The sequence below is a fragment of the Haliotis cracherodii genome, unplaced genomic scaffold (assembly GCF_022045235.1).
Source record: "Haliotis cracherodii isolate W230 unplaced genomic scaffold, xgHalCrac1.p SCAF_30, whole genome shotgun sequence".
Classification (NCBI taxonomy): domain Eukaryota; kingdom Metazoa; phylum Mollusca; class Gastropoda; order Lepetellida; family Haliotidae; genus Haliotis; species Haliotis cracherodii.
Genome location: NW_027266287.1, coordinates 2,314,373 through 2,336,241, shown reverse-complemented (window position 1 = coordinate 2,336,241; position 21,869 = coordinate 2,314,373).

Here is a 21,869-nt window from a genome sequence, read left to right as displayed (position 1 = left end):
TCCTTCCGAAAAAAACTCTGATAGGTTAAACCAAGTAAGAACGAAGTCTTATCGTACAATCTGTTTTGGAAGAAATTTCTTAGGTTTATGGAACGGGTTTTGTCGCTTTTATTTTATCCACATAACAAATGTTTGGTACAACTGAACAAAATGTGACTTCGGCTGACATCGCGTTTATGGGTTTGTTTAAAAACATTTTTGAGGATCTAATGATAAATTGCTGTCACGCTTTGAGGTTTACTTAGAGGCACGGGAAGTGTGTGCGTGCGTGCGTGTGTGTGTGTGTGTGTGTTGTGTTGGGGGCGTGTTTGGATGCGGAAGGGAGGGGTAGGGGTACTGTCGTGTCCGCCTAGATAATGTTCACTTCCAGCATGATCAATACAACTTAAAATAAACAAGTGCAGATTTCCAATGTAGTCGTAAGTTTCCTTACAGTAAGGACTACATCGCATCCCTATCAAACGTGTGTGTGTGTGTGTGTGTGTGGGGGGGGGGGGGGGGGGGGGGGGGGGTGCATGTGCAAGAGTCAATGTCTATAATGACTGAAATAATCACTTAGGAAATATTGCCATGTAACTGTTTCAAACGTCATTGACGTTTCAGTCAATGTATGTTTACAAAACGCCAAATATTTCAGTCATTTTAAAATTATTTTTCCATTTGCTACCTTATGATAACGAATTCCAAACATTTTTTTATGTTCTATTCCATCACCTAGTGACTGAAAATGATAGGATTAAAAGAAATCGAAATTCAATGTTTACTTTTATAATTTGGAGGCTTCTAATCCCAGCATAATTTGTCAACTGATATTTTTTTTTAAATCTAAATTAATACGTCAATCTGACGGAAGAAATAACCGTAAAATGTTTGAATTTGCGTTTTGTAAATTGCTTAAGTGACAGTTTCAGTCACTTTACACCTTGACTGTCACATATATATCTCTCAATACAAGAAAACCCTGAACAAAATTGGAAGGCTGTGTGTGTTGCAATACCCACCATAACAGATTAACTCTAGTCATGAACAAATTGGGTGTTCTCTAACTTCTTTTGAGCAGTATATAACGGGAGTCATCTGCACGTGTTCTGTGGCCACCTCGAGCTCAGAACAATGCCAACAAGATAACAATAATTGTTTTCTTTTCTCACCGATCGACATTCCGCCTCTGCTTGCGACCCTAACACGCTCGTGCTCCAAACTCATCTCAAAGTGTTGACATTGAACAAACAACGACGTTTGTCTTGGGATACCATCACTGCCAAATTAACCCCTTTGACAGCCAGCAGATGATAACAGCCCATTGAAGCACCTGCGAACATTGGATACCGTTATATCAATACACCGTGGTGCTCACTGTCCGCAGACTGGGCAGTAATTAACGGTTAACCGTTAGTACAATCTGCACGTTCCCGTTAATTGGAAATGCTCAGCAGTGTAAATATTCATGTGGATACCTGGCACGTGCAGCCGTGAAGAACAATATGACGGAGATTGATCTGACGCCGTATTGAATAGTACACATTTCACTAATACCGCGGGGTAGTTTAAAATGATAGACTATGAGTTTGATTTGAGGTGATATGAGGCGAAATGGGGTTTAACGTCGTTTACAAGATTATTTGCACTTATATAGCGACGTGCAGGCACGTTTGTGTTTGTGGCTGCTTGTACTGGTCCGGACTGATGCCGATTTATAGTGCTAGGCCACTGAGATACCATGCTGCAGTTTAGCATGAATACCCACTCAGACACATATACTGATTCCGAGCCGACCGGTGCTTGTTTCAGCCTTTTATTGCCGAGCGCCAGACATGGTAACAACACGTGCCCCTTCTAACGTCTTTTGATATGACGCGGCCGGGGATCAAACCCCGGATCGAACCACGGAGGCGGCGGGGTTTGATTTGAGAGGAAAGTGACGCTTGTTGTTAATTCTAGCTATATGACATCGGCCTGTAAATAATCGAGTCTGGACCAGACAAACCAGTGATTGATGTCATGAGCACGATCCACTCCGAAGGGGGTACGATGACACGTGAAGTTATAGATCCCGCGCCTCATCCAGTAAGTCTCCTGTATCGACCTGCATGGATTGCTGGGGACCTATTTCCTTAACCGAAATTACCACGGAGTGGACACATGAAGACCCGGGGAAGAATAGGTCTTCAGCAACTCATGCTTGCCATAAAAAGCGACTATACTTGTCGTAAGAGGCGACTAACGGGATCGGGTGGTCAGGCTCACTGACTTATTTGACGCATGTCGTATCCCGATTGCGTGGATAGATGCTCATGATATCCATCACGGGACTGTCTGTTCCAGACTCGATTATTTCCAGACCGCCGTCATATATCTGGAATGTTGCTGGATGCGGCGTTAAACAACATACAAACAAGACCACGGGATGATTATCAAGTTACATACCGATAATTCTTTTATAATACCACAAAGTATCGCGACATAAGTAAAGCTTTTGATAAAGTTTGGTACAAAGGAATAATTTCACATTGTGGTATCTGTGAAACGTTATTGAGAGTGTTTTATGTATAAATGGAAAATCGAATTAAAGGGTAGTTAATGGCTGTAGCTCAGATCTAAAAGCAGTCGCGGAAGAAGTGCAACAGGGCTCGGTCTTGGGACCATTATTGTTTATTATTGAGAGTGAGTGAGTATGGTTTTACGCCGCTTTTAGCAATATTCACGGCGTGGGACACTAGAAGTGGGCTTCACACATTGTACCCATGTCGGAATTCGAACCCGGGTCTTCGGCGTGACGAGCGAACGCTTTAACCACTAGGCTATCTGTTTATTATTGATATCAATGATAATGTTGAAGGAATATATACATAAGACTTGTTTCTTAAGATACATCTTTGTGTGTAATCATAGAAAATCCCCTGGAAGCTGCTTGTAAACCCAATAACCCTACTGGATAGCAAGTTAAATTTAGTACCGACAAAACTGAATCTATTGAATTTACCCATGAAATAAACACTAGTCGCAAACCTAACTTATATATGAATGGTACAGAAATCAAACATGTACAAAGTCATAAGCACCTAGGTATTACATTACAAAGTATGTGTACATGGAAAATGCTCATTGATGATGTTGAAAGGAAATGTGTATTCTACCCCGGGTCTTCACGAGACGGACAGCCTATAAAATAGACATACATGTATTTTGGATACTAAACGTTGTTCCAGTAGATATCATATCGAGATGCATAACATTTCTTTGTTGTGTGAACAAATTACTATATTCTTCAAAATAAAATGTATTTTGTTCACCATAGTTACTCGTTACAAACAGTGCTATACTGAAATTTGTATTTGATTCCAAAGATAAGATTCTGTTTAAAACTTCAATTAAAAACTGACATATTTTCAATTAATTACATTGCTTGGCATGTTTAATTCATTTGGAACATTCAGCTTACACTGATGTATTATTTTCAACATGTTTTACGATTCAAGGAGCATATTGATATAAGCGATTTGCTTGTTTACCAATCCATTTTTATATGTCTGTGAAAATAAATATGTTTAAATCATGTCTTACTTTATTCCGAATTCGTTTCCCTTGTGAAAAACTAAAAGTCGATATGGTTAAATAAAGAATTGTTAAATGTATTTACAAAATTCTTGCAACATATGTTGAACCACATCTTACGTTTCATTGAACCGTATCGAGATTTGTTATGTAAAGATTCAATAAATTACATTTTAATTCAAAAGTTAGCGACATATGGGGCAGTGCTGATATAACTTAATTTGATTCTTGATGATATTTTAATGGTTTTATGATAAGTTATTCTAAAATTCTATGTCTGAATAAAAAAATCAAAATAATGATTATGACAAATTAATTCATTAATTATAAGGAAGCCATCGAACTATATCCAAAGGCTGGAAAGGCTAAATTAACACGAGCCTAAATATGTACCAGTGAAATTCCATTTCTGCACACGACACCGTGGTCGAAACAATAAAAGTCGGTGTGTTAAACATAATACGATAATATTTAAATTTTGGAATCAAGCATCGCTTGAAATGAGCGTTCAGAGTTCACTGACTGGTTAATATACTGACTTACAAGTGTTAACCTGCATCAATACATTCATTTTATATTCCACTGGTTTGTGGGGTACGTATTGCTTGACCACCCGCTCGAAAAAGGAACCCTACCATTTGATATTCTGTCGGGGCCTGGAATTTTATCGAAACAAACATATTGTCCCCGAAATTCTCGAAAAAATATTAATGATTCAGATTGTTGAAAAATTGACATTGTTCAAGGTGTTTTTCTTTAAAACATTTCAGGCTCATAGTTCATATAAAAATTATCTGATTTTGTAGGTGTAGCTGGAAAAAAATCTTATCTCAAAACAAAATCCCAGTTTGAATTTGATTTTCAATTTGGTCACCTATACATCAACACTGAAAAGCCCAATAAATGGCCTTTTCTGATGAAAATGTATTTTGGCTCGAAAATATTGCCAGACTGACAAAGCGGAACTTTGGCATGTGTGTTTTTCATAAAGATGAAATCATAGTTATTTAGACTTGCTGTGTATTTTTGTGTTTGAAGGAAATGGAAATAATGTATGTCATTTGAAAAATTATTCTCCTCAGATGTGAGGTAAATTGGGGTTTTACGTCGCGTTCAAGTATTCCCTTTACAAAGAGTGAGTATGGTTTTACGCCGCATTTAGTAATATTCCAGCAATATCACTGTGGGGGACACCAGAAATGGCTTCATACATTGTACCCATGTAGGGAATCGAACTCGGGTCTTCCGCGTGACGAGCGAACGCTTTGACCACTAGGCTACCCGACCGCCCCTATTACCCTAAGAAGGTACATGCGGCTTATTGCAAGAAACTTTGTGTAAAGTTAATTTAATGTCGTGTATTGAAATTGTGAAATTTAGTTTTGTCCTCAATGTTTATGCAGAAAATATTTGAATAGCAAAGCTGACAACTACTTGTTAAGTGACAGTCTTTGTTGGCCGTTCAAACCGTTGACTATACACATGCGTGAGCTACAGTGCGTTTAGCCTTTATACATGACTGGCATAGGTTAGCAATTATGTTGAGTGTTTATAGAGTCAGTGATATGCTGGTTGAGTGTTTATAAGACCCGATGATATGCTGGTCAAGTGTTTATAAGACCCAATAATAATGCTGTCGATGCAATGGGTTCATGAAATGGGTGCGCACCCCACCCCACCCCACACCCCACCCCCCACCCCACCCCACCCCTATATTCGTTGTTAATACAAATGTTGAAAGGAAATTAATTTCATGCACAATTTATGTTTAGTGAAGAATACGATTTTTGTCTATCATTGTTCGATACAACACAAGTGAATTGGAAGACTGATTCGAGGATGGGAAAATGATTTGCACAAGAGATTTGAAAAAACAACCCGCATGTCTGCTTACATAAAAGTCAAGAGATCGATTGCCTATCACAAATCATAAAGCAACAATATACATATATATAAATATATTACCATGCGATTGCTTATCTCGCCAAGTATATCGCTGACTGTTCCGCACAATGGTTCGAAATAACAATTACACAACCACGTCACAAGCTGTTGACAAAGTAGCCTTGCTTCATCATTATTGAATAACATTTAAAACTATTTCATGTCTCTGTGATTTCACTCTCATTCACCAGGTGGCGCATTCAAATGCGACGCATTCGGTTTGAAAATTCATCCTCCGGGCTTAAATGTGCTCCGCCTCAACAACCAGAAATGTTCGACGCCATGGCTAGGTAGAAATCTAACATAATACCGCCCTGGTTATCCTTCATGGCCTGGAACCCGTTTATTTGCGATACTTTTTTGCACTGCATGAATTATTTTTCGTTGTCTGATTTAATAAATAAAAAGGGCCCACACTTTTAGTGGCAGATTTGGGAAGTTGAAAAAAAGAACGGGTGGGTTTTGTTATTGCGAACACTATACACGTTATGAAGCGAACGCAGAGTCGGGGGTGAGAAACAGACCGAGGGGGGTGGGGGGGTGGGGGGGTGTAGGTGTGTGTGTGGGGGGGGGGGGTTATGTGGGTGTGTGTGTGTGTGTTTGTGTGGGTGTTTGTGTGGGTGTGCGGGTGTGTGCGGGTGTGTGTGTGTATGTGTGTGTGTGTGTGTGTGTGGTGGGTGGGTGGGCGGGTGGGTTTGTTTGGACTTAGGAGTTTGGGGATGGCAGTGGGGGTGGGGGATGGGAGTTGAGGTGGGGGGGTGAACAAGTTTTGTTCAAGAAAACGTTTGAAAAATAATAATTTTGAAACTGGTTGTCACAAAGAAAATAACAAAAAGGCTTGTAGGTTTAATCTAGAAAATGAATATGTGTTTTTTTCTAAGTTCAGCGTCCAGTTATAGCATGTATTTGTGCCAAGTTTCCTACAGCAAAGTCCCCTTGAAGAGGAGCAATCTCACATATCAGTCAATAACGCGTATAAAAAACACCTTGCAACAATGTAAGTTTTGTGGCAGGCGATTCCTTATTTTTATTTTAAATTATTTTTTTAAAGAATTTTCGGGCACAATTTATCTCTTTAGATAAAATCGTGAAATAAATAAGTTTTAACCTGGGTCTTCCGGCAAGATAAAGACAAAAAAAAACGTGAATAAATCTTGAAAAGTCATTGTGGAAATTGGAAAAACACCCTTGAATTGTCCTTTTTTCATCTATTTTTTTACAATGAACATATTTGTAATTTGTAAGCAAAATATAAGGATAAATGATTTGACTATACAGTTTAACGAAAGGGTATTTCTGTATCAGAAAGGTTCAATACTCTTACACTAGGAATAAGCGTGTTCTGTTGCACCGCCCCCCACATTACTATGAAACACTGCTAGAATAAGAGTTATCCTTCTTGTTTGAAGTAATTCACGTGTCCACAGGCCAATATGGAAACTTTCGAGTGGGGCACGAGTATCCATTCGGCTTGATCCGATAAGTATAGGATGGAAGAAATGTCAACTGGTGCCATAGCTATAATTGAAATGAGGTACTAGGGATGGGATACTGGAGCGGTTGAGGGGATGCTAGAGCTGAGAAGGGGATGCTAGAGCTGGGATTGGGGATGCTAGAGCTGAGAAGGGGATGCTAGAGCTGAGAAGGGGATGCTAGAGCTGGGAAGGGGATGAGCTGGGATGCTACAGCTGAGAAGGGGATGAGCTGGGATGCTAATTTGAGAAGGGGATGCTAGAGCTGGGAAGGGGATGAGCTGGGATGCTAGAGCTGAGAAGGGGATGCTAGAGCTGGGAAGGGGATGAACTGGGATGCTGGAGCTGAGAAGGGGATGCTAGAGCTGAGAATGGGATGCTAAAGCTGAGAAGGGGATGCTAGAGCTGAGAATGGGATGCGAGACCCGAGAAGGGGGTGAGCTAGGATGCTAGAGCTGATAAGAAGATGCTAGAGCTGAGAAGGGGATGCTAGAGCTGAGAAGGGGATGAGATGGGATTCTAGAGCTGATAAGGGTATGAGCTGGGATGTTAGAGCTGAGAAGGGGGTGAGCTGGGGTGCTAGAGCTGAGGAGGGGATGCTAGAGCTGAAAAGGGGATGCCCGAGCTGAGAAGGGGATCAGCTGGGATGCTTAAGCTGATAAGGGGATGCTAGAGGTAAGAGGCTGGAAGAGCTGGGATGCTAGAGCTAAGATGTGGGTGATATATCTGAGAAGGGGATAAATAAATATAAACATATAAACAGAGCAGCCAAAGATAAAATTGAAATTATATCAATATAGCACAATTGAAATCATATCAATACAAAAACAGATTTTTTTACCCAAACTCGCAATAGATATTTGTACCCTACTCTCACTCTTAAGTCCCAAAGAGGGACAGGTCAGCCGAAATTACTAAGGCAGAAGGCGACCTCGTAAACACCTAAAGCAACAACAACAGAAATACAGGATGGTAAAACAGAGAAGGGTATGAAATACGATGCAAGAGTTGAACAGAAGTAACAATGGGACGGAGGTGATTGTTGTATCCAATACATAGCAACATGTGGCTGGACATGGTTCAATGCACGATTACAATCACCAGTCGCCTTCAAGCCGCATCACGTCACTACACCAACCACACCACGCACAGAAGGGTTTCCCCTGCAATACTCTCATTCATCGTATAGCACATGATTTTTCGTGGCCATTTTCGAGAATCTATCTGTACGATTCCGTGCATTTACAGTTAATTATGTTTGTTTGTTTGTTATTTAACGCCGCACTCAGCAATATTCCAGCTATGCAATTTCATTGCGGCGATATCTACTGTGCAGATATCGCTTGATCTCATCCAAGCGATATCTCCCGTGGGAGCCAGTTTTGGATAATAATTATCATTATACAGCCTGCATGTAATAAAAATTGAGCGTACCACTGCAACTTGATAATGCCCTCATATTGCTTGACGACGGTCCATTGTCACGCCCGTTGTTAGGTGACGTCATAGAATAGGGATAGGTGACGTTGTTCAATAGTGACGTCATCTGGTTTGTTCTATGACGTTTCCATATTTGTGAAAGTGGGTCAGTGACATTCGTGTTGATTGAAGTAAATGTTTCAAAACTAATATTGTTGTTTCTTTTTATTTGATAACAAATTCCATCCATTTCAGCTATAATAACGGTAACTGTATTTTTCAGGGCATCATCATTGCAGAATCCCTCGGTCTTTTCAACGGTCTTCCTTAGTCGGGTATTTAATCGAACCCACTGGGCTTCTGGAAATGATAATACAGTAAACTACGGTTATAACGAACTAACGGATATAACGAACTAACTTTTTAGTCCCGACTATATGCTGTAATTCTGCTGTATATATGCTTATAACGAACTACGGTTATAACGAACTAAAATAAGTAGTCCCTTTGAGTTCGTTATAACCGTAGTTTACTGTACCCTCAAAAGTAGGTTACCGTTATAAGAATGGAAGATGGTTTCGGTTTCCAGTGTGTGACCTTTGCCGCAAACAAGACTGTGCGTCACTTCAAATGTTTACATCCCTAACAACATATATAAAGCCACATTTATGAGGAAATTGTGCAATTAATGTCCCCTGGGTATTTATCAAATGGTTCAAACGTGTAAGATTAGACTTGCGATAATGAAATTCGTGCTGTTTTCTGATAAAAAGCGGTAACGTATCCCTGAAAGACAAAAGTCCGGATTCACGGGTTAAAAACGATGACGGATCATCTTGCGGTTCACAGCGGTGGAAATGGTGACGGTGTCGGACTGGGTTGGATTAGGTGAAAATCAATCATTTATCATCTCTGTCATAAAACAGCTTCAATTAACAACCAACTATTCTCTGAAAATCTGCATATTGGAAACAGATTTCATTTACTTACGTGTTTGCGTTTTTATACGCTTTAAAATGATTTGATATATACAGTAAACTACGGTTATAACGAACACGGTTATAACGAACTAACGGATATAACTAACTAACCTTTTAGTCCCGAATATATGCTGTAGTTATGCTGTATATATGCTTATAACGAATTACGGTTATAACGAACTAAAATTATTAGTCTCTTTGAGTTCGTTATAACCGTAGTTTATTGTATGCATGTTTTGCATCTGATTTCCACTAGCACGTGAGCCACACAATGCGTAAAACGTCCATATTCATACCACTAATATGACAAAACCATCTAATGAATATTCTAGTCGGACCTGCAACATTCCGCGTGATACAGCTAAAATGGTTCAAAGCGGCGTTAAACCAATCTCTCACTAATTTATATATTTATTATTTAAAAGCCACCAGAAACATACTACCATATTCATATGAAATCTATTTTTTAAAAGCAGAGTCCTTTGTTCGAGTCCTAATACATATCATGATCATGTATTCATAAATCAAAATCAAATAGTGATGACACCAGGTGTTCGCGAAAAGGCGCGCGTAGCCTTCTCAAACGGTTGCACCCGTCAAAAACACATGCAATGGCAAATAAATTGTTCACCTGACCTGATCGGGACATAGCTCACACTTTCCTCTGGTTTGAAAATCGCCTCAGCAGGAATTTGGTGGAGAAATGACAAAACGTCAACTTCCAAGACAGCACCACCAGATACAGTTACAAAGGTCTTGACCCGGGGTAGAATAGGTCTTCAGCAACCCATGCTTGTCGTGAAAGGCGATCCGGTGGTCTGGCTCGCTGACATGGTTGATGCATGTCATCGTATTCCAATTGCGTAGATCGATGCTCATGATGTCAATCACAGGATTGTTTTGTCCAGATTCGATTATTTACAGACCACCGTCGTATAGCTGGAATATTGCTGGGTGCTGCGTTAAACAACAAACAAACAAAATCATCTCGAGTTATCAAAAGTTCGAAACAAGGGTAGTGCCTATATCTACATAAGTTACTAAAGTGAACGTGTTTTTGTTTGTTTGTATTCCAGCTATATGTAAGGATGTTAAAAATGTAATATGTTCATAGGTTTCTTCATTGAATGTATAGTGTAGGGGACTACTTCAGTTAAGGATTAGAAATATAATTTTTAATAATACAGTAAACTACGGTTATAACGAACTCAAAGGGGCCACAATTTTTAGTTCGTTATAACCGTAGTTCGTTATAAGCATATATACAGCAAATGGCCGGGACCAAAAGAGCAGTTCGTTATATCCGCCAGTTCGTTATAAGCGTGTTCGTTATAAACGTAGTTTACTGTATTGCTATCATGATTATACCTACAGATTATTACAAATATAAGTTTGATAATTATTTCATATTAAACATAGTGAGAAAGTATGAATGATATTGCAATGATATTGCGAATACAATTCTTTATTCTGAATGATATTACAACATGCACAAATTTAAAAGTTAGTTTGTATTATAAAATTTCTCTTATTTTGAACTGTTCACAAAGACTTGATAAGGTGATATTAAAATGTCTCTGTGCCAATAAGTAAGCTTTCAATTGTTTTTTTATAGGGACCGAACTCGCTTTATCCAAAATATCAAACTGAACGAAATAAGACGACTAAATAATAATGCATAGACGCCGGTTCCCGACAATAAAGTCGAGTTACGGGAGGCCGATTTAAACGTGTGCCACTCCACCGGGAGTCTAAGCCGATAGAAATATGTCACCCTCTCTCTCTTATACATAACAACACTATATGATGGGAATGTACTTCTCGTGAACCGCACGAACAGTTTCCACGTGCTGCACGTGCTGGTGGCAAACCCGCATTGACAGACGGATAACGGTAAACAATTACACCTTCACCTAATGACGAACCGACAGGAAAGTGTAATTTTAAACCGAGTGATTGCGACAGCCGGGATTTCACGAACCAACTCATGTGTTATCGGCGCAGAATCAGAGCCTCACTTGACAATGGCTTCATAAAACTACTCAACATATAGTCTGTCTCTTGGTTTTCGTACCGCGTTTGGTTAAACATGAAACGCTGATTGCATCGTCAATTACTACATAGAGTATCATCTTCCATTTAACCAGTGACAGAAGCGCAAGTATGTTTTAACAGCAGGACGAGTTTAAAAGCTAAGCATTTGATAAGTAACCGCACTGAGTGTTTGTGATGGAATGATGCGTTATGCCTCAGGAGCTTGAGATGGAGCAATTAAATATTAAATGTAATCTTTGAAAGCATTAGTTTCACCTGTAACAGGTTGAACGAGGCAGTAATACTGAATTTAGTCAACCATTTCGGGGGGAAGGCGAGTTCTGAGGTCGAGATCCGCCATGCGTGTTATGCGGGTAATAAAGTGTAGAATCTAACAAAAGATGCGTCGCATAAAAAAACATGTTTCCAAAAGGCAACATATTGGGATTTTTAAAAGGGAAGTGGGAATTTTTTTTAAATATGAAAAGCGAGGTTGAAGTCATTTGTTCAAGTCATCAAGTCAAGCATTATAATGACACTTGAACTTTGACAGAGGGTAGGGGGTGAGGTTAGGGGTGGGGGTGTGGGGGGGAGGGGGGCGATACTACAACCATACTCGATCTTAGCCGATACGAAACTAAACTTATTGTGAAAACACCACATGCTTTAAATATTGAAGTACCTTTATGTACCTTTACTCAAATTAACTCAATGTCAAGCTGAAACTGAATTTAAGATGTCTCACAGGGTCTTAAACATAACCTCAAAACAGCAGCATCAGCAAACATAACACCACAAAAGTTCAACAACAACAACAACGTTGAATTGTCAGCAGCAGCCCTGCTTATGAAACAGCCCACTGCGAAAAGCTGTGAATATCTGTAAAGACCTGGAGTACAGGAAATGAAAATGTAAATAAATCCTACGCAACATAACATAACAAGGCATCGTTCTTATCTTTTTTTAAAATAGAGTTGCTGTTTTCGCCCGTCAAATAGTACCTGTTTTTGCCAAATGAGGCGCCATTTTTGCTGTGGTGCCGTTTGAGTCTGCACCCCTTTGACCGTCTTAAACGATTTATCGATATCTCAGAATGTGCAATTAAGTTAAAGAATTTTATTATATGCAAATTAGCATTAGTTTTACAATTTCTGTGGATCTGTGGATATTTTACTTCTTATTTGTTTGTTGTTTAAAGCCGCACTCCTAGAGCAATAATCAATTTCCTGTAAATGATCTGCGTTGGTTTGATAAAGCGGGCACTGATTATGAATGATAATTTTATTATTAATATCTCTGGGTTATGTACAACAATTTATTTTTTAAACAGTGAGTTGGGTTTGACGCCGCAATTTTCCGGGAATATCACGACAGAGGACACCAGAAATTGGTTTCACGCTTTGTACCCATTTTGGGAAGAGAACCCGGGTCATTTACATTCAACATGTGACCCGTGAAGATCCGGGGTAGAATAAGTCTTCAGCAACCCATGCTTGCCGCAATAAGAGGTGACTAACGGGATCGGGTGGTCAGGCTCGCTGACATAGTTGATGCATGTCATCGTATCTCAATTGCGTGGAACGATGCTCATGTTATCAATCACAGGATTGTCTGGTGCTGACTTGATTATTTACAGAGCGACATCATACAGGTGGAATATTGCTGAGTGTGGCGTTAAACAACAAACAAACAAACAAAACAAAACAAAACATCCAACATCACATACTCACTAATCATTTTTAAAAGTAAGTTTTTTGTAAAACAGAACTTCACGTATATGGTGTACAAAAAAGCCAAGGCGAGCGTGGTTTTGAGGTACGCCTTACGATCGCTGCTCTGCACGATGGCTGATTAAAGGCTTGAAATAGAGTCATGGATTCGCACGAGAAATGAACCACTCGCATGGCAATCTTCACAAAAGACAGCAGTGTTATGAATTCATTTACTTGTAAGCCGATGAGCCGATAGCGCTAACCAAAGAACGAAATCTATCACAATCTCTGTGATAGACGGCCACCCCTAAGTCGATTTGCTCTGGGGGTGTTTATATAATGAAGCGGAACATTAATTTCAAACAACTGTTACAATGTCCACGCGCCGGCGGTTTCCCGCACAAGAAATAGACACCGCCCCAGGTCAAACAACGATCAATAAGCCCACCTTAATATTCCGACCTCGTCGGATAGCTGGCCAGCGCAACGTTGCGTATGTGGACGCTCAGTGAATGGTTAGGCGCGTGCTGCACGTGCATCTCTATGCCGACACACTGGTGGTTGTAATCATGTGACATGCAAATTTCGTGTTATACATAACAGCTCGACTTTAATCCGCAGAAGTCCAGAATACCTCTTGGAACATGTGGACAGAACAGAGCTATCGGGCGTGTGGATCTTGAACATTCGTGGTTCACCTTGCAATGTGAATGTCACATACACAAATACATAAAATACAGCTTAAATTGATATGAGTGAGTGGTAGTACGCCGCTTTTAGGAATATTCCAGCAATAACATTGGGGGGGGGGGGGGGGGGGGGGGGGGGGCAGAAATGGGCTTCATTTTGGGAATCGAACCCTGGTCTTCAACTATTTAACCACTAACCCGACCGCCTCTTAACTGATATGAAGCTTATTACTAAAAGTAACTTATCTTCTACAGATGCATATTAGTATGGAATATTAGAAATGAAACATAATTTTATATAACTTCACTTGTTTAATGTAATTAGTCATTGGAAATTAGACCAATGAAGATTCGGGGTAGAATATGTCTTCAGCAACCCATGCTTGCCGTAAAAGGCGACTATTCTTGTCGTGAGAGGCGACTAACAGGATCGGGTGGTCAGGCTCGCTGATATCAATCACTGGATTGTCTGGTCCAGACTCGATTATTTACAGACCGACGTCATATAGGTGGAATATTGCTGAGTGTGGCGTTAAACAACAAACGAAACGAAACGAACACATTGTGCTTTATGTCAAGAAATTGATGCATACGCTTGTGCGTTGTTTAGTCTTCTGTCACATAGTTTAGTATCAAATATGAAATACAGTAAACTACGTTTATTACGAACACGCTTATAACAAACTGACGGATATAACGAAATGTGTTTTGATCCCGTCCATTTGGTGTATATATGCTGTATATATGTCTATAACGAACACCGGTTATAACGACCTACAATTAGTGGTCCCTTTGAGTTCGTTATAACCGTAGTTTACTGTACCTATGTACTTGAACGCTAATTTTTCATCTGCAAATAATTTCAAAGGCACGTGTTTCAACAAAACTACGCAATTGATGACAGGTTTTAAAACTCTTTTCAGCGAAACCTAAGAATTTAAGTATATTCTATTTTAAAAACCTCCTGTGAAGAACAATTCCTTGTGATCTTTTTTAGGTGAACACATTTTCCCCCAATGAAAACGGAATCCAATAATTTGTGAACGAAGGTTTTAGCTTAAACATGTGTTCATGCCAATAATGTACTATTACTATCTGATAAGAATTAACAATTAATGTACAAACCACGAGTATGATGTGACTGAATCGATATCTGTAGTGCATTGTGAATGTACAGTAAACTACGTTTATAACGAACACGCTTATAACGAACTGACGGATATAACGAACTTACTTTTTTGTCCCGACTATATGCTGTAGTTATGCTGTATGTATGCTTATAGCGATCTACGGTTATAACGAACTGAAATTAGTGGTCCCGTTGAGTTCGTTATAACCGTAGTTTATTGTATGTTTATTGACGTTCAGTTGTACATGCAGGACCAACCGGTATTTCTACCCATCTTCGAGAATTGTCGTACTCTGATACAGTAAACTACGTTTATAACGAACACGCTTATAACGAACTGACGGATATAACGAAATGTGTTTTGATCCCGCCCATTTGCTGTATATTTGCTGTTTATATGTCTACAACGAACTACGGTTAAAACTAACTAAAATTAGTGGTCACTTTGAGTTCGTTATAACCGTAGTTTACTGTATCGCTAAACTTCACCAGCCTACCTTTGATAATAGCATGCCTACGTGTTGTCTAAATTCATGTCATACAGCAAATATACAGCAATTGGACGGGATCAAAATACATTTCGTTATATCCGCCAGTTCGATATAAGCGTGGTCGTTATAAAGGTAGTTTACTGTAGTTTCGTAACCATTCATGTATAGAAATGACATTTGACTGGTGTGTAAATCGGTCTAAAAAATTGTAATTTGTGTTAGAAATATGCTATAGAGTGCTATACTGTCGTGATTTGAACATCATATCGATAAATACTTTCAGCAATGCGATGTCATACAGCCTAACATTGATCGCAAACTTACTAAGCTCTTAGGTTGACAAATCGGGTGCTTTGTGAAACGAGCGCAAACTCAGACTAAGGCAACCTTTACAAAGGAGTGGGTGGGTACGCACACACTCACATGTACGCACGCACGCACTATCCTGTCTGGGTTTAGACGCGTGAGTTCCATCATCACCAATTCTAAGACCTGCATCACGTCGGGCTTTCCTCCCACATCAAGCTGACACGCCGTGATATATATTGGAATACTGTTATTAGCGACGTTAAACCAAACCTTAGTCAGTCTGTCGGAGTGCACACCCGGGGTAGAATAGGTCTTCAGCAACCCATGCTTAACGGGATCGGGTGGTCAGGCTCGCTGACTTGGTTGATGCATGTCATCGTATCCCAATTGCGTGGATAGATGCTCATGATGTCAGTCACTGGATTGTTTTGTCCAGACTCGATTGCATACAGACTGTCGTCATATAGGTGGAATATTGCCGATTCTCGCAATATTTTGCTTCTGTAAATCGTCTAAAAACGTCATGAAATAGGAAAACTGCTTAGTCACGGGGACTGCACTTTACACGCAGATCTCACGGGGACTGCACTTTACACGCAGATCTCACGGGAACTGCACTTTACACGTGGATCTCACTGGGACTGCACTTTCCACGCAGATCTCACGGGGACTTCACTTTACACGCGGATCTCACGGGGACTGCACTTTACACACGGATCTCACGGGGACTGCACTTTACACGCAGATCTCACGGGGACTGCACTTTACACGTGGATCTCACTGGGACTGCACTTTCCACGCAGATCTCACGGGGACTTCACTTTACACGCGGATCTCACGGGGACTGCACTTTACACACGGATCTCACGGGGACTGCACTTTACACGCAGATCTCACGGGGACTGCACTTTACACGCGGATCTCACTGGGACTGCACTTATCTCACGGGGACTGCACTTTACACGCGGATCTCACGGGAAGTGCACTTTACACGCGGATCTCACGGGAAGTGCACTTTACACGCGGATCTCACGGGGACTGCACTTTACACGCGGATCTCTCGGGACTGCACTTTATACGCAGATCTCACGGGGACTGCACTTTACACGCGGATCTCACGGGGACTGCATTTTACACACGGATCTCACTGGGACTGCACTTTACACGCGGATCTCACGGGACTGCACTTTACACGCAGATCTCACGGGGACTGCACTTTACACGCGGATCTCTCGGGACTGCACTTTACACGCAGATCTCACGGGGACTGCACTTTACACGCGGATCTCACGGGGACTGCACTTTACACACGGATCTCACGGGGACTGCACTTTACACGCGGATCTCACGGGGACTGCACTTTACACACAGATCTCACGGGGACTGCACTTTACACACGGATCTCACGGGGACTGCACTTTACACACGGATCTCACGGGGACTGCACTTTACACGCGGATCTCACGGGGACTGCACTTTACACGTGGATCTCACGGGGACTGCACTTTACACGCAGATCTCACGGGAAGTGCACTTTACACGCGGATCTCACGGGGACTGCACTTTACACGCGGATCTCACGGGAAGTGCACTTTACACGCGGATCTCACGGGAAGTGCACTTTACACGCGGATCTCACGGGGACTGCACTTTACATACGGATCTCACGTGGACTGCACTTTACACACGGATCTCACGGGGACTGTACTTTACACGCGGATCTCACGGGGACTGCACTTTACACGCGGATCTCTCGGGACTGCACTTTACACGCAGATCTCACGGGGACTGCACTTTACACGCGGATCTCACGGGGACTGCATTTTACACACGGATCTCACTGGGACTGCACTTTACACGCGGATCTCACGGGACTGCACTTTACACGCAGATCTCACGGGGACTGCACTTTACACGCGGATCTCTCGGGACTGCACTTTACACGCAGATCTCACGGGGACTGCACTTTACACGCGGATCTCACGGGGACTGCACTTTACACACGGATCTCACGGGGACTGCACTTTACACGCGGATCTCACGGGGACTGCACTTTACACACGGATCTCACGGGGACTGCACTTTACACACGGATCTCACGGGGACTGCACTTTACACGCGGATCTCACGGGGACTGCACTTTACACGTGGATCTCACGGGGACTGCACTTTACACGCAGATCTCACGGGAAGTGCACTTTACACACGGATCTCACGGGGACTGCACTTTACACACGGATCTCACGGGAAGTGCACTTTACACGCGGATCTCACGGGAAGTGCACTTTACACGCGGATCTCACGGGGACTGCACTTTACACACGGATCTCACGTGGACTGCACTTTACACACGGATCTCACGTGGACTGTACTTTACACACGGATCTCACGGGGACTGCACTTTACACACGGATCTCACGGGGACTGCACTTTACACACGAATCTCACGGGGACTGCACTTTACACACGGATCTCACGGGAGGCTGCATTTTACACGCGGATCTCAGGGGAAGTGCACTTTACACGTGGATCAGACGGGGACTGCACTTTACACACGGATCTCACGGGGAGTGCACTTTACACGTGGATCTCACGGGACTGCACTTTACACGCAGATCTCACTGGGACTGCCTTTTACACGTGGATCTCACGGGAAGTGCACTTTACACGTGGATCTCACGGGACTGCACTTTACACGCGGATCTCTCGGGGACTGCACTTCACTCGCGGATCAGACGGGAAGTGACACTTTACACGGGGATCTCACTGGGACTGCACTTTACACGCGGATCTCACGGGGACTGCACTTTACACGCGAATCTCTCGGGACTGCACTTTACACGCTGATCACACGGGGACTGAACTTTACACGTGTTTCTCACGGGGACTGCACTTTACACGTGTTTCTCACGGGGACTGCACTTTACAAGCGGATCTCGTGGGGACTGCACTTTACACGCGGATCTCACAAGGGCCGCACTTTAAACGCTGACCTCACGTGGACTGCACTTAACACGCTGACATTTTACGAGCTAACCCTAACATGTATATCACTCTATACGCATTAGGTTTGGTTAATTGTGTTTTTTTTAATGTAGACCGCACTTTAGGTATATGTTTAGTGTCTACGTTACAGTATGGAATGGTTTAGTGTCTACCCCTCTTTACGGTTTAAAGTACAGTGTATACTACACGGTAATGTTACTAACAAATGTGTAATTAGTATATGATAAATCGACGCAAATTTGTATCTTTGGGGACACAAGTGAACAAGCACACATGTTGAGTGACTGGACACACACTTTAGAGGAGTTTGTTTGTTTCTGGTACTATTGTACCAAACAAATTTCACTTCAAAGTCCTCCCAAAAAAGTTGCCCCTTGTTCAAATAAACACCTACACAGCAATTGCTTTTATCTTATCAATCACACATTGCACGTAATCCTTTTTTGCAGATAATTACATTTTTATTACTTTGTTTGAACGAGCAATAAAAGCGATCTCGGCTTCTTGCGTATGCTTGCGGGTACACATCCATGCGCCACCTGCATCCGTGAAGTCATCAGACCCTAAGCGCGCCCCCTAGCGTAGGTTCTTTTACCGATATGATATCACCCAATCTTTAATAACCATGTTAGGTCTTAGAATGTTGGAGTTTTGCCAGGATAAGTCACGCGCCAGGCTAAAGTAATATTACCTAAACTGCACACGTGCTTGAACTGTTTCCCTGTATAACATGCGGCACTACAGATGCTGCCTTATACTTTAATGTTTATTTGCTTATTTTATGTTTTTAACTGACGTAAAAGTATTTTTTTAATTTTGAACACATTTTTTTAAAGTGTTTAAAACATGAAAATCTGTGACAAAATACTCGTTGACACACATGCACACTTTGTTTGACGTCAAACATGAAATATATACCAGGTTAAACACTTATATTTATTTATATTGTTTGTTCTGGCGTGATAAAATGTTGCTTAAAATATGTTTCATTACAATTGAAATTGCTTATTTTTACAACAATACTTAAAACACATTTAATGCAAGCCGGGTGTTTTTATTGTGATATACATACACGTGTGATCGATTCAGGGAATGCTTTAGAATAGAAGCAATCTCTGTTCCGTTCATGTTGGAGAAAGATTTACCAAATGGAGTAATGTCAAAATCGCACCAGTAACCCCGTCTGCAAATTTAAGCAAATACATTTAAGGATCACAAAGATAAAATATCGTTAAATATGAGTACTTTCGTTGTTGATATATCGTCTTTCAATATTTCATCTATTTTATATATTTTAGAACCATACACGAGAACTGCATCGTAACCATCTCTTTGATATGCATTGTAGTGAGTGAGTGAGTGAGTGAGTGAGTGAGTGAGTGAGTGAGTGAGTTATAGCACCTGGCCACCCGATCTATTTTATCGCCCCTTATAAGGACAGAGGTTGCTTGTGACCTGTTCTAACCGGGAATCCTCGGGGGGTCACACATACACAAACAGAAGCAGTTTATTCTCTTAAAAAACACCAACGGTAGTACAAAAGAGTACAAAGAAATGCATCATTATCAATTTACGAAATTAAAACAGTAAAATTGACATGAGAGAGTGAGTGAGTGAGTGAGTGTACATTGTTTAAGACAATCTGTCTATATATCTATCTGTCCGTGTGTTGCGGCTGTTATTAAAATGTAAAACATGAAGAAATTCGTCTCCAGTGAACCATTTGAATCGAAAAATATCCTCGGTGTTCGAGAGAAATATTCTTATCGACCTGTTTGCAATGACAATCTTGGATTTAAGAAAGATTTGACAGAAATTGTTGGGCAGAAGAAGTGAGGTGAAATGGGGTTTAACGTCGCGTCCAAGATTATTGCTATTTTGTTGCGACGTGCATGCGCGCGTGTGTGTGTGTGGCTGCTTGTTCTAGTCCGGATTGACGCCGATTTATAGTGCTAACACACTGAGACGCCATGCCGCAGTTTAACATGAATATCCCACTCAGACACAGTATACTGACTCCGAGCCGACCAGTCCTTGTTTTAGCCTCTTAATGCCGAGCGCCAGACAGGGAAACAACAAGTACCATCTTTTAACGTCTTTTGGTATGACGCGGCCAAGGATCGAGCCCCGGACCTTCCGCTCTCCGGGTGGGCACTCTACCACTACACCACGTAGGGGGTCCCGGGCAGAAGAAAGTATACGCCAGTGTTTGATGGTAGCTAAAAATGAAACAAACAAGAAATGATTATTCGATGGTGATGTATTCGAAATCAGTATCATTGTTCTGTTTTGGACCTTGCGTTTGCACTGTTTCGGCGACTGTGACGTTTCAGCCCAGAAACGTGTCCATAACGTTTGTAATTCTTTGGTCAAATCCTATTTTCAAGTGTATGCTTTCATGTACCCGGCAGTGAGCTAAATTTATTGTGCCAAAGTTGGCCCTAATTATTTGAGTTTTTAAAGCCTGAAATGCTATCAGACTTAGTCGATTCGTCCTGTAAATACAGTCAATTGTATCAGCATTAATTCGTCGTGTAAGGGGACCGCCTCCCTAATTATTTGAGTTTTTAAAGCCTGAAATGCTATCAGAGTTAGTCGATTCGTCCTGTAAATACAGTCAATTGCATCAGCATTAATTCGTCGTGTAAGGGGACCGCCTCCGTGGTCTAGTGGTAGAGCGTCCGCCAAGAGAGGAAGATCCCGGGTTCGATCCCCGGCCGCGTCGTACCAAAAGACGCTAAAAGATGCTTGTAGATCGATACAAGACATGTTAATTAATATTTAATTATGCGCAATATAAATAAACAACATTATATGAGAAAATATGCATAGGCATCCCAGAATATCGCTTACCGAGGGACCAATATTATTTTTAAAAGTAACCTACATGCATTGTACTATCTTTGTTTACCTACGTGTTGTAGGTATAAACAAAATAATTATATCTTATCTTTATTCATACATATTTTTTTAACTTTTTGTTCATATATCCACACGTCGATTCTTAATTAATCGAAGTTTGTAATTAATCATTTGGAAAGGTATTGTTTTTTTTAATTATCTAACGTTATTACTATGTAATTGTCATGTTAATATTTGTAATCATTCACATATTTATCAAATATGTTT